The 12703-nt window shown below is 43.8% G+C and overlaps 1 protein-coding gene across 2 annotated transcripts in view; it reads left to right on the plus strand.

Annotated features, from left to right (window-relative positions):
• ccdc78 (coiled-coil domain containing 78) overlaps positions 1 to 12703 on the plus strand; it is a 118482-nt gene that overhangs the window by 40894 nt on the left and 64885 nt on the right. Inside the window, exon 1 of one of the 2 annotated variants that reach the window (XM_070856764.1) lies at positions 1672 to 1744. The exons of the other annotated variant lie outside the window; for it this stretch is intronic. The gene's annotated coding sequence lies outside the window, so the exon portion shown is untranslated. Of the gene's footprint in view, positions 1 to 1671; positions 1745 to 12703 lie in introns of those variants that run through there. 2 annotated transcript variants of the gene reach the window in all.

Consider the following 12703-nt stretch of genomic DNA (forward strand, 5'->3'; position numbering starts at 1 on the left):
CCCCACCCCTCCTGCATAGGGTCTGCCTGAGGGCTATTGCTGGAGACTCAGCGGCCCAAAATTTTAATCTACTTTGTTGGCGAGAACCCTGGGGACGCGCGGCAGGCGTCCGCAGCTCGCCTGTCTAATTTAAATGAAGCTCAATATTGAGTGTACCTTGGGTCTACCCTTTCTGGTACAGTGATCGATCCCTGCTCCCAGATAGGCCGGCATTTTCCAATTTCATGCCCCGGCCGATGATTAGATGAAAACTCAGAAGTTACATGCTTTGAAGTGGAGTAATGTCATCATCATCATGGGCAGTCCTTCGAATCGAGGATGATTTGCTTCCACGCCAAAAAGGGAAGAGTTTACAGGTGTTTCAATGAAGGACCTAATATTCCAGATCCAGAACTACATCTTGAAGGGTGGAAGATGCCTGTGCATGGATTTTTTTAAACATATTTTGTAGTAATGTATTAGATAGTTAAATAGCCCATTGGTAAATCTAGCAGTAGCTATGTTTCCCTCAATTGTTGACATAATGTTTGTGAAGTGTGTCTACTGTGTTTCTTACAAGAAATTGTTTCCCATGTGTCATGGGCAGTTTATAAAAAAGCACTTCAGCTAATCCCACTCCCCCGCCCTTTCTCCATAGCCCTGCAGCTTTTTTTCCTTTAGGCACTTATCCAATTCCCTTTTGGAAGCCACGATTGAGTCTGCCTCCACCATCCTTTCAGATCCTAACCACTCGCTCGTTTTCACCTCAAGTCACCTTTGTTTCTTTAGCCAACCACCTTAAATCTGTGCCTGCTGGCTCTCGACCATTCTGCCAATAGGAGCAATTTCTTTCTATCTACTTTGTCTAGACTCATCGTGATTTTGTACACCTCTATCAAATCTTCTCTCAACCTTCTCTGCTCCAAGGAGAACAACCCCAGCTTCACCAGTCTATCCACGTAACTGAAGTCCCTCATCCCTGGAACTATTCTTGTAAATCTTTTCTGGACTCTCTCTAAGGCCTTCACATCCTTCCTAAAGTGCGGTGCCCAGAATTGGACACAATACTCCAATTGAGGCCGAACCAGTGTTTTATAAAGGTTCGTCATAACTTCCTTGCTTTTATATTCTGTGCCTCCAATTATGAAGCCCAGGATCCCGTAGGCTTTTTTCAACCGCTTTTTCAAACTGCCCTGCCACCTTCAACAATTTGTGCACGTGCACCCCCAGGTCTCTCTGTTCATGCACCCTCTTTAGAATTGTTTTCTTTAGTTTGTATTGCCTCTCTTGTTCTTCCTACCAAAATGTACCACTAAGCACTTTTCTGCATTAAATTTCATCTGCCACGTGTCTACCCATTTCTCCAGCCTGTCGCTGTCTTTCTAAAGTCTATCACTATCCTCCTCAAGTGCACACTGTCCCCCGACAGGGATGCACCTAACCAAGGCCAGAGAGTTTGGGCGCAGGCTGGCACGAACGTGGGTTCAGAGCTTAATTCTTCTCATGGAGGTGCTTTTTTTCTTGTGGCATAAATTCTTACAGTTGGGATCATGGATCAGCCCTCCTAGGGGGCCCCAGAGAGCAGATAGTGCCTGCAGCAGCTGCACTGTCTCTCTGCTCTCTTCCATTGAAATTAGGAGGTGGAGCTCACTTTGCTTCACAGTGTTACCAGGGTAACAGCAGAACACATATTACACGTTGCAGTGACTCTGGAAGTCTGGAAATAAAAGCAAAAAGATTAAAACTTTCACAGACAAGCTCAAAGGTAAGGTTGGATATATTTGTGTTTAATTCCAGTCAAGCAGCTTAACATCGTGCTCCATAATATCTGACCAGGCAGGAACTCTCCAAAGAGTTGTTATGAGAAGACAGTAGACTGCAAATCTCAAGTAATGGAATATGTTTACTCTAACCATTTAGCTCTGACCATTTGGGAGTTTTAAAGCCTGGATTTTCGGCTTTTAAGATTTTGGGGTGTTAATCCCAAGTGACGCCTGAAAAACCAGGCTATCCCACGAGCGAGTAGGCGCTATTTGCTGCGTGTTTAAAGTGAGGGAGCAGGATCCTAAATCGGAGGTCACATTGACTGCATCGTTTGCGCACAGCACGCTGCGTGAAGCTCAGACTTTAAAGCGGCAGATTTATCTGCCATTACAGTGTCCTTACAACTTCAGTGAAATAATTTAATGTTCACCAGCGTATCCTACTCCAAGCTATTGCTAGGCGGTGTCAAGATAGAAGGGCTCTTGTCCATGTCTGCCCACAGATGAGGAGAGGCCAAAGACATCTAGGGAGGTGGCCTTATCCCCCACCGGCTTTCAGGCAGCAACCCTCATAATTCCAGCTCTCTGAGGAGCAGTGTGTGAGAAGGCTGCGCTTCCATAAGGAAGTGCAGACAGAAATATGCCATCTTCTACCGGCAGACCTACAGCCTTTCAGCGCGCCAGGACTGCACTGCCCGTCAAGGTGAAGGTGATGGTGGTGCTGGCCTTCTATGCCTTCAGTTCCTTCCAGGCTGCAGCAGGGGACATAATCAGCATCTCTCAATACGTTGCACATCACTGCATTTACCAAGTCATAAAGGCTCTCTACACCCTCAGAATGGACTCAATAACGTTCCCAATGAGCAGGGAGAGCCAGAATGAGCGGGCATGTGGGTTTGTCAGGATTGCGGGCTTCCCGAGGGTTGAAGGAGCCATTGACTACCAGGGAGCGCACATGATGCTTTCATCCTGCGTGAGAGCAATATCTCACGATTGTTTTGGCCACCATGGGAATGGCGCAGCTGGCTGATTGGCGACAAAGGTTACGGCCTAGCCATGTGGCTCATGACTCCCCTTCGCAACCCCATCACAGAAGCGGAGCAGTGCTACAATGAGAGCCATGTGGCCACCATCATCGAGCAGACAATAGGTGTGCTGAAGCAGCGATTCCCATGCCTGCTCTGCTCTGGAGGCAGCCTTTAATACTCTCCTCAACAGGTCTCGGAATTCATTGTGGTGTGCTGCATGCTGCACAACTTGGCCACCATGCGGGGCCAGGCATTGCCAGTGGGGATTGCAGGCTCACCTCAGGAGGAGGAGGACGACGAACACGAGCCTGGTGAGGCCCCAATTGAACAGCCACATCATCTATGGGGAAGGCAGCGTGGAGATGCTGCTGGACCAAGAATCACACGTTGGCAGCTCATAATCAATCAGTTCTCTTGAATGGAGGAAGCTGAGGGATGCAGCTAATACTGGCCACGCTATTGGCCACCATAATGGCACATCTGCAGTTAAGTTTGCAATGATACACGAGACGCCAATGGTAAGCGGTCAAAGCAACATTTTACTGAAACAAACAAACACATACACACTCCCCCCCCAAAAAACAAACAAAATACAACGTTCTGTTGCAACACACTCAACCATAATGGAGTGCAGCAATATACCGTAACTATATACAGGGCTGATTAAACAATTTTCATTACATGTCCTGTCGAAATCTCGACTCTCAATATAAGACTCTAACACAATTAGCTCCGGTAGATGTTCCTTTAATAGTTTTACTTGCAGCAAGGGAGAGTCCCGTCCAGTCAAAGGCTAAGCGGGGGCTCTCAATATGATACAGATTCACAATGTATTTATACAGTAGAACAAACAAGTTATGGTTCCATCCTGTGTATTGGTTCTGCCTTTGCAGTCAGCGAAAACAGATCAAGAGTTCTCCAATCAGTTAAAGATTACCACATCCTTGTCTGAGTCTTTTACATATTTCCAAATGTCTCCTTTGTCAGTGTTTTTGGTGGGCTAGACAGCAGTAACTCAATTAGGGTGTGATAATGTGCTATCACTGGTTTTGGATTGTTTCAGGATTGTCCAGTTTCTTGGCCATCTACTTGGGCCCATGATTTCCATAGTGGTTGATTGGGTAATTGGCTTCTTGCATATTATGGATGAGTTCTGTACAAGAGATAATGGCTGGTAATTTGATTATCTCTCAGGGGGTGAATTGGTGCTGCATCTTTACAGCCTTTATCTAGCCCTTCTATGGTGTGGCATAGTGACAGACTATTGATAATAGAGGGGAGCACAATGGGTGGTACTTATCTCAGCAGGACAGTCTTAATGTTGTCTGGTGGTTATTAATCAGCTATCAGCAGTTTTAGTCAAGGTTAGCATGTTTATGCAAACAGACTGTTTGCTGCAGAAGTCTCTGGCAGGATCGGGACTCCATTTTGTTTTATTGCAAAAGGGTACATGAAACAGTGTATGCAACTTTAAAAGTACATTTCCACATTCCCCCCTTTTGTCCTTCACAAGGACAACTTAATCCATTCTAATCTTGCATAGTCTTTCTATTTCCATTTCCACACAAGAACCTTCAGTAGTTGTTGCTACCATAACCCTAGCAGTGGTCTCGGTTGGTAACACTGTTTTTCCCAATCTGGCACAGCAACACTTGACTAAGACAAACAAAAGATATAGGGCAAAGATTATCAGCAAGAATATGATCAAACCCTGTACTAAAGATCTCCCTAGGGATCCCAACCATCCCGATGCCCAATCCCACAAGGTGGTACCGTCCTGGCCAATAGTCTGTTTGTACTCTATTACCTTTTTCCTAATATATTCAGCTAGACTGCCGATCTCTTCTGACTTATCCGGGATATATGTACAGCATTCTCCACCAATTAACACGCATGTCCCTCCTTCTTTGGCTCGGAGATAATCTAAGGCCATACGATTTTGGAGAGCCACTGTTCGAATGGCTACTGTTTCGTCATTCACCCCTTCGAAGGCTTGTGAAGTTGTGTTGGCTACTGATTCTACTAAATTAGCCAGTTCCCGTAATTGCCATTCATTTTGATGCTATTCCATAGGGTAGTATCATTACCCTGAATATTCCATTTAACCTTGTCAAATCCCGTTTAAGTCTATGACTTCCATAGGCATCCCTGAGAGTCTTCATTGTCCAATAAAGGGTACCACATATCCTAAGTAACAGGACCCTGTCCAGTTGGCTGGTAACCATGGGTAGGCTTTATGGCCACAAATAAAGTAAGTGCAATTATAGGATGTCAGTCTTTGGTCCTTTCGTGCCATCCATACTTGAGTGGTCTCACTGTCCCACCCTTCACCTGAGGCTTTATTATGGACCTCGTCCAATTAACGGTTGCTATCTTTCTCCCGTCGGTGAGATTTGTCATGGCTTGCCATTTAGTCATTTGGGAACACTTGCTGCATCCCATTTCTGGTCCTTTCGTCTCATTACTTACTAGGCATATTATACCTTCAGGATTTCCTAATCCGGGAGTAATACTTAGGAAGGGTGGCTGACGGTTATTATTATAATTTGGCTGGTACAACCTTTCAGGGATAGTAAGATTATACCCTGCTAACCTCCATTCTGTTAGATCCTTCGTTTCTGACACCTTGGTTAGGTTTGTCCTATTTTGCACTATTAACCATTCTGCCATTTCTGATTCATTAAAGGGGATGGATCTTAGGGGAATACCCCCTTTGGAGTGGACAGGTACATGGGAACATTTCCAACAGTTAGACAAATTTCTTTCTTGAGCATACTTATGACTCAGCGCCATAAATACATTTTCCTGTAGTTCCCTTTGTTCACGTTTCTGTACCCCTGGATTATCAATAACGCAAAGTACAACCCTGTTAAGCATAGCACTATCAGTCCCCATAGTCCGTACAGTTCTTTATTCGTTCTTCCTTTTTCTGTTCCTCTGGTTCCTTCTTCCCTTCTTCCTGGTCGGGTGCCCTTTTGCAATGGGACGCATGGATCCATGTTGGTCTTTCCTTTACCTTGATTGCAGTATTAGTCGCCAGCAAGACCTGGTATGGTCCTTCAAATCTTGGTTGCAGACTGCTTTTTCTTTTAAAGATCTTGATGTAAATGAATTCTCCGGGCTCCACATTATGACACTTCCCTCCCGCTGGTTCGACTTGAGCTTCTTTTACCTGCGAATGAAAGCTGGAACTACATTTGCTTAGCGCAATACAATAATTCAATATATTTCCTTCCATTTTATCGATGTCCATTTGTTTTGCAGTAAATGGTGCTGTAAAAGGTAGTTGTTGGGGACGTCCAATAACTATCTCATGTTGTTCTGTTGGTTGCAGATCGCATTACCATCAAGGCTAAGGGCATCAGTTCTACCCATTTTAGACCAGTGTCATTACATAATTTTGCCAACTTATTTTTAAGCATTCCATTATATCTTTCAACAAGTCCAGCTGATTGTGGATGATAACTGCAATGAAAACGTTGGTTAATCTGTAAAGCTTGTTTCTTTTATAACAGTTCCCTTGAAATGTGACCCATTATCACTAGAAAGCTTAGCAGGAATTCCGAAGCGCGGTACGATTTCTTTTAACGAAAATTTAGCAACAGTAGTGGCATCGGCCTTTTTACATGGAAAGGCTTCAATCCATCAAGAGAACACATCTACAATAACATGCTTAAATCCCATACACACAGGTAATTCAATAAAATCCATTTGTAAATGTACAAAAGCCCCATTGGATTTGGGTGGGAGGCAGATTCTACTTTTTCCATTTTACCTGGATTAATTGTCTGACAGATAACACAATTTTCACAGATTTGTTTTGCAATTGCCGAAATACCTGGTGTATACCAAGTTGCCAAAATATAATCTGCCATCCCCCCTTTGCCCGCATGTGTGAATGTATGAACACATCGGGCAATCCATGAAAGTAAGGATTTGGACGCCACCACGCGGCTGTCATAGTAAACCCATATTCCTTCTGGATTTTTATAACATTGATCTTTTGTCCAGGTCAACATCTCCTCCGTACCGGCCTGTGTCTGAAAGGCCAGCATGTCATTAATAGTGGGTGGCGGATCTGAGCAATTATTTTTCCTTAGTGGAAACAATGACACCTGCATCCCCCCTTTTGACAGAGCTGCTGACTTAGCTGCACTATCAGCTCTGGCGTTCCCAAGTGCTACCTCATTCAACTGGCCTGTATGTGCTTGGCATTTGATAATGGCAAGTTTTAAGGGGCATTGAATGGCTCGCAGAAGATTTTCTACTTGTTTTGCATTCTTGATAGTGGTTCCTGAAGAAGTCAGGTACCCACGAATTTTCCAAATTTGTCCATAGTCATGCGTTATTCTAAAAGCATACCTGGAGTCAGTGTAGATATTAACTGTTTGTCCTTCAGCCAGAATACAGGTTCGAGTTAATGCAAATAATTCGGCTTGTTGGGCTGAAAAGGAGTCTGGAAGAGAGGCTGTTTTGACAACATGAAACTGGGTTACAATTGCATAAGCCGCTTTAGGTTGGCCCCTATCATTTCGTAAGGCTGATCCGTCAACATAGTACACTAGATCAGGGTTACACATTGGTACATCTGTTAGATTGATATGTGGTTTAGTCACTAATTCGGTTACCATTTCACATGAATGGGGTTTGTCGTCTTCTTCCGTGGGGAGTTGAGTGGCTGGATTTAAGGTAGTACATCTTTTAATGATAAGGTTCGGATTTGATAACAGTTCAACTTCATATTTAGTGGTTCTTGCAGAAGTTAGGTGTTGAGTGGCACATTTAGTAAGTAAAATCTCGACGGAGTGTGGGCTATATAAAATGGTTTGATAATTTAGAGTTATTGTCTGAGCCTGTTGTACAGCATAATAAGCTGCTGCCAAAGAAGGAAGACATCCTGATAGTCCGCGTGCCACTGGGTCTAGTTGGGTACTGAAATGCGCTATCGGTCGCTGCCTGTCTCCATGTAACTGAGTCAAAACAGATTGTGCAAAACCCGACTTGTGATGAGCAAGTAAGTTGAATGACTTAGTGTAATCTGGTAATCCCAAGGCTGGTGCTGAAGTGAGGGACTGCTTAAGATTCTGGAAAGCATTCCGGGATATTTCATTCCAAATCAACTTTTCTGGTAGTGAGGGCATGGACATGTCTAACAATGGTCTAACTATCTCGGAATAACTCATAATCCCTTGCCTGCAATATCCTGACATGCCGAGTAAATGTTTTATTTCTCTCTTGGCTATTGCTAGTGGAGCAGAGCAGATTGCTTTTACTCGGTCTTGTGTCAATTGTCTTGTATCTCTGACCAATTTGTGTCCGAATAGCGAACCCTTTCGGAGACAAATTGTAATTTCGCCTTTGACACTTTGTGTCCTTTCGAGGCCAAGACTTTTAATAACACAAGAGAATCTGTTTCGCAGGCTAATTTGGAGGGTGAGACGAGCAGTAAGTCATCAACATACTGCACAAGTGTAGAACCTGCTGGTAAAATTCCATCTTCCAGATCCTTCTTTAAGCATTGTGAAAACATATTAGGGCTTTCGGTAAATCCCTGCAGGAGTCTTGTCCACGTATATTGGCGTCCTTTATACGTGAAGGCAAACAGGAATTGGGACTCTGGGTGAATGGGTATTGAGAAAAATGCCGAACATGGATCAATCACCGTATAATACGTTGAGTTTGCTAGAATACTGGTAAGTATAGTCGCAGGATTGGGTACCACCGGATCAGTTGGGAATTACAGATTTATTCACGGCTCGTAGGTCTTGGACAAACCTCCATTTGTCACTATTGGGCTTCTGAACCGGAAAAATCAGTGTGTTACTTGGACTTCTCGTTTATGCTTACAGTGATTCACAGATCACAGAATGCAAAGTACTTGTTTTATAATTGTGTGCCCAACTTCTGGTTTAGAAGCTGAACATCAAAAACTCCAATTGTTTGCTCTGTAACTTCAATTTTATGATACAGTGGCTCATAAATTACATCTTTTTAAGCTTCAGCTTCTGACGCAGTAGTTGTGTAATTTTATTAAAAAGGCTTCTAAACCCAAGATTTTCCAATACAACCCAAATGTTTATCAAGGAGAATCACCTGGAATATCTCAAAATCCCAATTCAAATATTGTACTGCCAATCTTTTATTTAAAACTCTTTTTACTGAGCTAGAAGCTTTCATGTCAAGGTTTTACACAAAGGAAAATGGGGGTGTACTTCCCCAGCCTCGAGAGACCCAAACAGGCGTTTTTTTAAAGGCATTTCAACTTCCCTTCTCCATTCTTTATTTCATTTCTGGAGTAAATTTATTGTCTTTCAACCCAATGTAATCAATGATTATGTGTTTTCTTTTGACAAGTGAGCGTGTCGAAATTTTTTTTTTTAAAACCAACAGGACCACTCATTTTTTATCTTTTGCTCAACAAACCTATCCTTTGTGCATTTCCTAGCTCCGTAACTTTTCATCCGAATAAATCCACACCTGTGTTTCTAACTTAAAATGTAATTCAATTCTAGGTTCACACTTTCTTAAAACTTCCCACATACAGGACAACACTACAAAGGGTTACAAAAAACTTTAATTCTGTCCGAAAAAGTGGGTGGAGCTAAAACAGCAGACAGCTCCAACACCTACTGAAGCAGGCTTTCAGACACATGAAAAATTCATTAATTCCCACCTCAAATATTCCGCAGTCAAAAATCACACAAGGACTCTCATTCAAAGACAGACATTCACAAAAGTCTTTCTTCATTCAACAAAGTTTATTGTTTGACTAGCTCTATTTTTGGATCCATACTCTTAAGAGAGTCACTATCAGGTTTTTTTTCTCTTTTCTTACATATTGATTTACTTCCTCTGTTAATTTTACGTGGGCTCGAAAAATCGGAACCCAGGCCTTTTCTATTACTTTCTTTTTACTTCTACCTGGGTCTCTGTCTATAAGACACTCCTCTAGGCATGTTATTCTTTCTAAATTAAATGAACCATCGGGTGGAAATGGCCTGTTTTCACCCTTAGTCCATTTTACCCATTTTTTTTTAGGTGGTCAATTGAAGACTGACCACAATTCTGGAGCATAAAATAGGCTGGTGTGCCCTTTAGTGGTGTTTTACTTGCTCTGGCACCCATTCTGGATGATTAAGATTTTTCACAGTTTCTGATCTCACAATCCTTTTGCTCAACCGAGTTCTCTACGTCCACTTCTCCTGGCCGTCATGTGGCCTGAAAAGGCTCTTTATTCGGGCTCAGTCTGTGTGTGTGAGATATGTTGACATGAACCAACCGTAGTTGATCAATCAGTTACTGTTTCTTTTCCCAATCAATCCTTGTTGTTTTTTTTCCCGAATCACAATTTTCCCTAGTGACTCTTCCCGTTCTTCTAATTGCAATGTTGTACAAAGGTATTGAACACAACAGTATAACAAGGACAACTAGGACAATCAACATTCACGTGGGTATACAAATCATAGCCTTAAACTCTATCGAAACAAATAGTCAATTCTCAGTCTGCGTTGTACGCCACTTCAGACCGAGTCCTTAACTTATATTAATAAAATTTATGGTCCTATCACACAAGGACCCAGATCCTATCACACAAGGACCCTGTCCTTTCTAAGGCAGTCCTATCACACAAGGAACTTTCCTTTAGGGACTTGTATTATCCTATCAAACAAGGATAATTCCCTTTATGGTCCTATCACACAAGGATCATCGATCAATAGCGCTCTTTTTACCTTTTACTAATGAAAATCTCCCCGGGCTGTTTCAAAATCAGATATTTTCAGGATCAGATCCCTTCTGCCTATAAGCTGAGAAGGAAATGATTACAAAAATAACTTTAGCTCTTAAATTTCGAGTCTCGTAGATCGCAGTACCTCCATTGTGGACAACAGATTACATATACGATTCAACAGTAAAGAGACCCCTTGTGAGAAAAAGGCTCACCTTATTCTGGCCATTTAAGCCCTTCACTGAAGAGGCACTATGCCAGCATCTGTTCACTCACAGAGTAGAGAGTAAGCGATCTCGTTGGAACCTCCAAGCAGTAACTGTCGAAATCTTAACTCTCAATATAAAACTCTAACACAATCAGCTCCGGTAGATGTTCCTTTAATAGTTTTACTTGCAGCAAGGGAGAGTCCTGTCCAGTCAAAGGGTAAGCGGAGGCTCTCAATATGGTACAGATTCACAATGTATTTATACAGTAGAACAAACAAGTTATGGTTCCATCCTGTGTATTGGTTCTGCCTTTGCAGTCAGCGAAAACAGATCAAGAGTTCTCCAATCAGTTAATGATTACCACATCCTTGTCTGAGTCTTTTACATATTTCCAAATGTCTCCTTTGTCAGTGTTTTTGGTGGGCTAGACAGCAGTAACTCGATTAGGGTGTGATAATGTGCTTTCACTGGTTTTGCATTGTTTTAGGATTGCCCAATTTCCTGGCCATCTACTTGGGCCCATGATTTCCATAGTGGTTGATTGGGTAATTGGCTTCTTGCACATTATGGATGAGTTCTATACAAGAGATAATGGCTGGTAATTTGATTAACTCTTAGGGGGTGAATTGGTGCTGCATCTTTACAGCTTTTATCTAGCCCTTCTAAGGTGTGGCATAGTGACAGACTATTGATAATAGAGGGGAGCACAATGGGTGGTACTTATCTCAGCAGGACAGTCTTAATGTTGTCTGGTGGCTATTAATCAGCTATCAGCAGTTTCAGTCAAGGTTAGCATGTTTATGCAAACAGACTGTTTGCTGCAGAAGCTTCTGGCAGGATCGGGACTCCATTTTGTTTTATTGCAAAAGGATACATAAAACAGTGTATGCAACTTTAAAAGTACATTTCCACAGTCCCCAATGTGGTGCTAGTCCTTAATCAGACTTGGCCTGACCTTCCCCCCCCCCCGACCTTTGCCCTCCCCCCTCCCCCATGCCTTCTGCTCCTCCTCAATGAGGCCTCAGTGCCTACAGCTGGACTGCTTGAGGGCTGCTGCATGTATGGGCCAGACATACAGACTGCCAAATTGCGCCCTGGACCCGCACTGGCCGTGGAAGGCCCGGCTTCTGACTTCTCCGCCTCAACATCGGCGGCATCGGTCTGTGAAGGCTCGGGTGTGGTCCGCGTTAGGTGCAAAGTCGGAGTGGCAGTGCTTGGAACCGGAATGCTGTTATCTTGAGGATAGACGCACCAACGTCAGTGTTCTCGATCAGGGCAACATCCCCAGCATCGAAGCACTGACCACACTCGACCAGCTCCGTTGGGCGTGCCACATCATCCGCATGCTCGACATGAGACTCACAAAGTAAGCACTCTACTTGGAACGCCTACACGGCAAGCAAGCCCCAGGTAGGCAGAGGAAATGTTTCAAGGACACCCTCAAAGCCTCCTTGATAAAGTGCAACATCCCTACTGACACCTGGGAATTCCTGGCCCAAGACCGCCCTTAAGTGGAGGAAGAGCATCCGGGAGGGTGCTGAGCATCTCGAATCTTGTCGCCGAGAGCATGCAGAAATCAAGTGCAGACAGTGGAAGGAGCATGCGACAAACCAGTCTCCCCACTCACCCTTTCTTCCAACGACTGTCTGTCCCACCTGTGACCGAGACTGTAATTCCCATATTGGACTGTTCAGTCACCTGAGAACTCACTTTTAGAGTGGAAGCAAGGGACTGCCTATGATGATGATGATCTTGAGGAAGGACAGCAACTTCCATTTCCAGGGGACCACTGCGACTCACACAGGGTTGAGCCTCAGCATCCGGAGCACGATGTGTGAGCACAACTTGCTGGCCTGCTTCGGCACCGTCACTTCCCCGGCGGACTGTGGGGAACACAGAGAGGACGGCAGCAGTCAGTGATCGCTGGCATCACCTAGCTGTTGTGTGACTTGTGCCTGCGATGCGATAGCTGCTGCCACATCACCCATGGCATGCGCC

This window comes from Pristiophorus japonicus, chromosome 15 (genome assembly GCF_044704955.1).
Source record: "Pristiophorus japonicus isolate sPriJap1 chromosome 15, sPriJap1.hap1, whole genome shotgun sequence".
NCBI classification, from domain to species: domain Eukaryota; kingdom Metazoa; phylum Chordata; class Chondrichthyes; family Pristiophoridae; genus Pristiophorus; species Pristiophorus japonicus.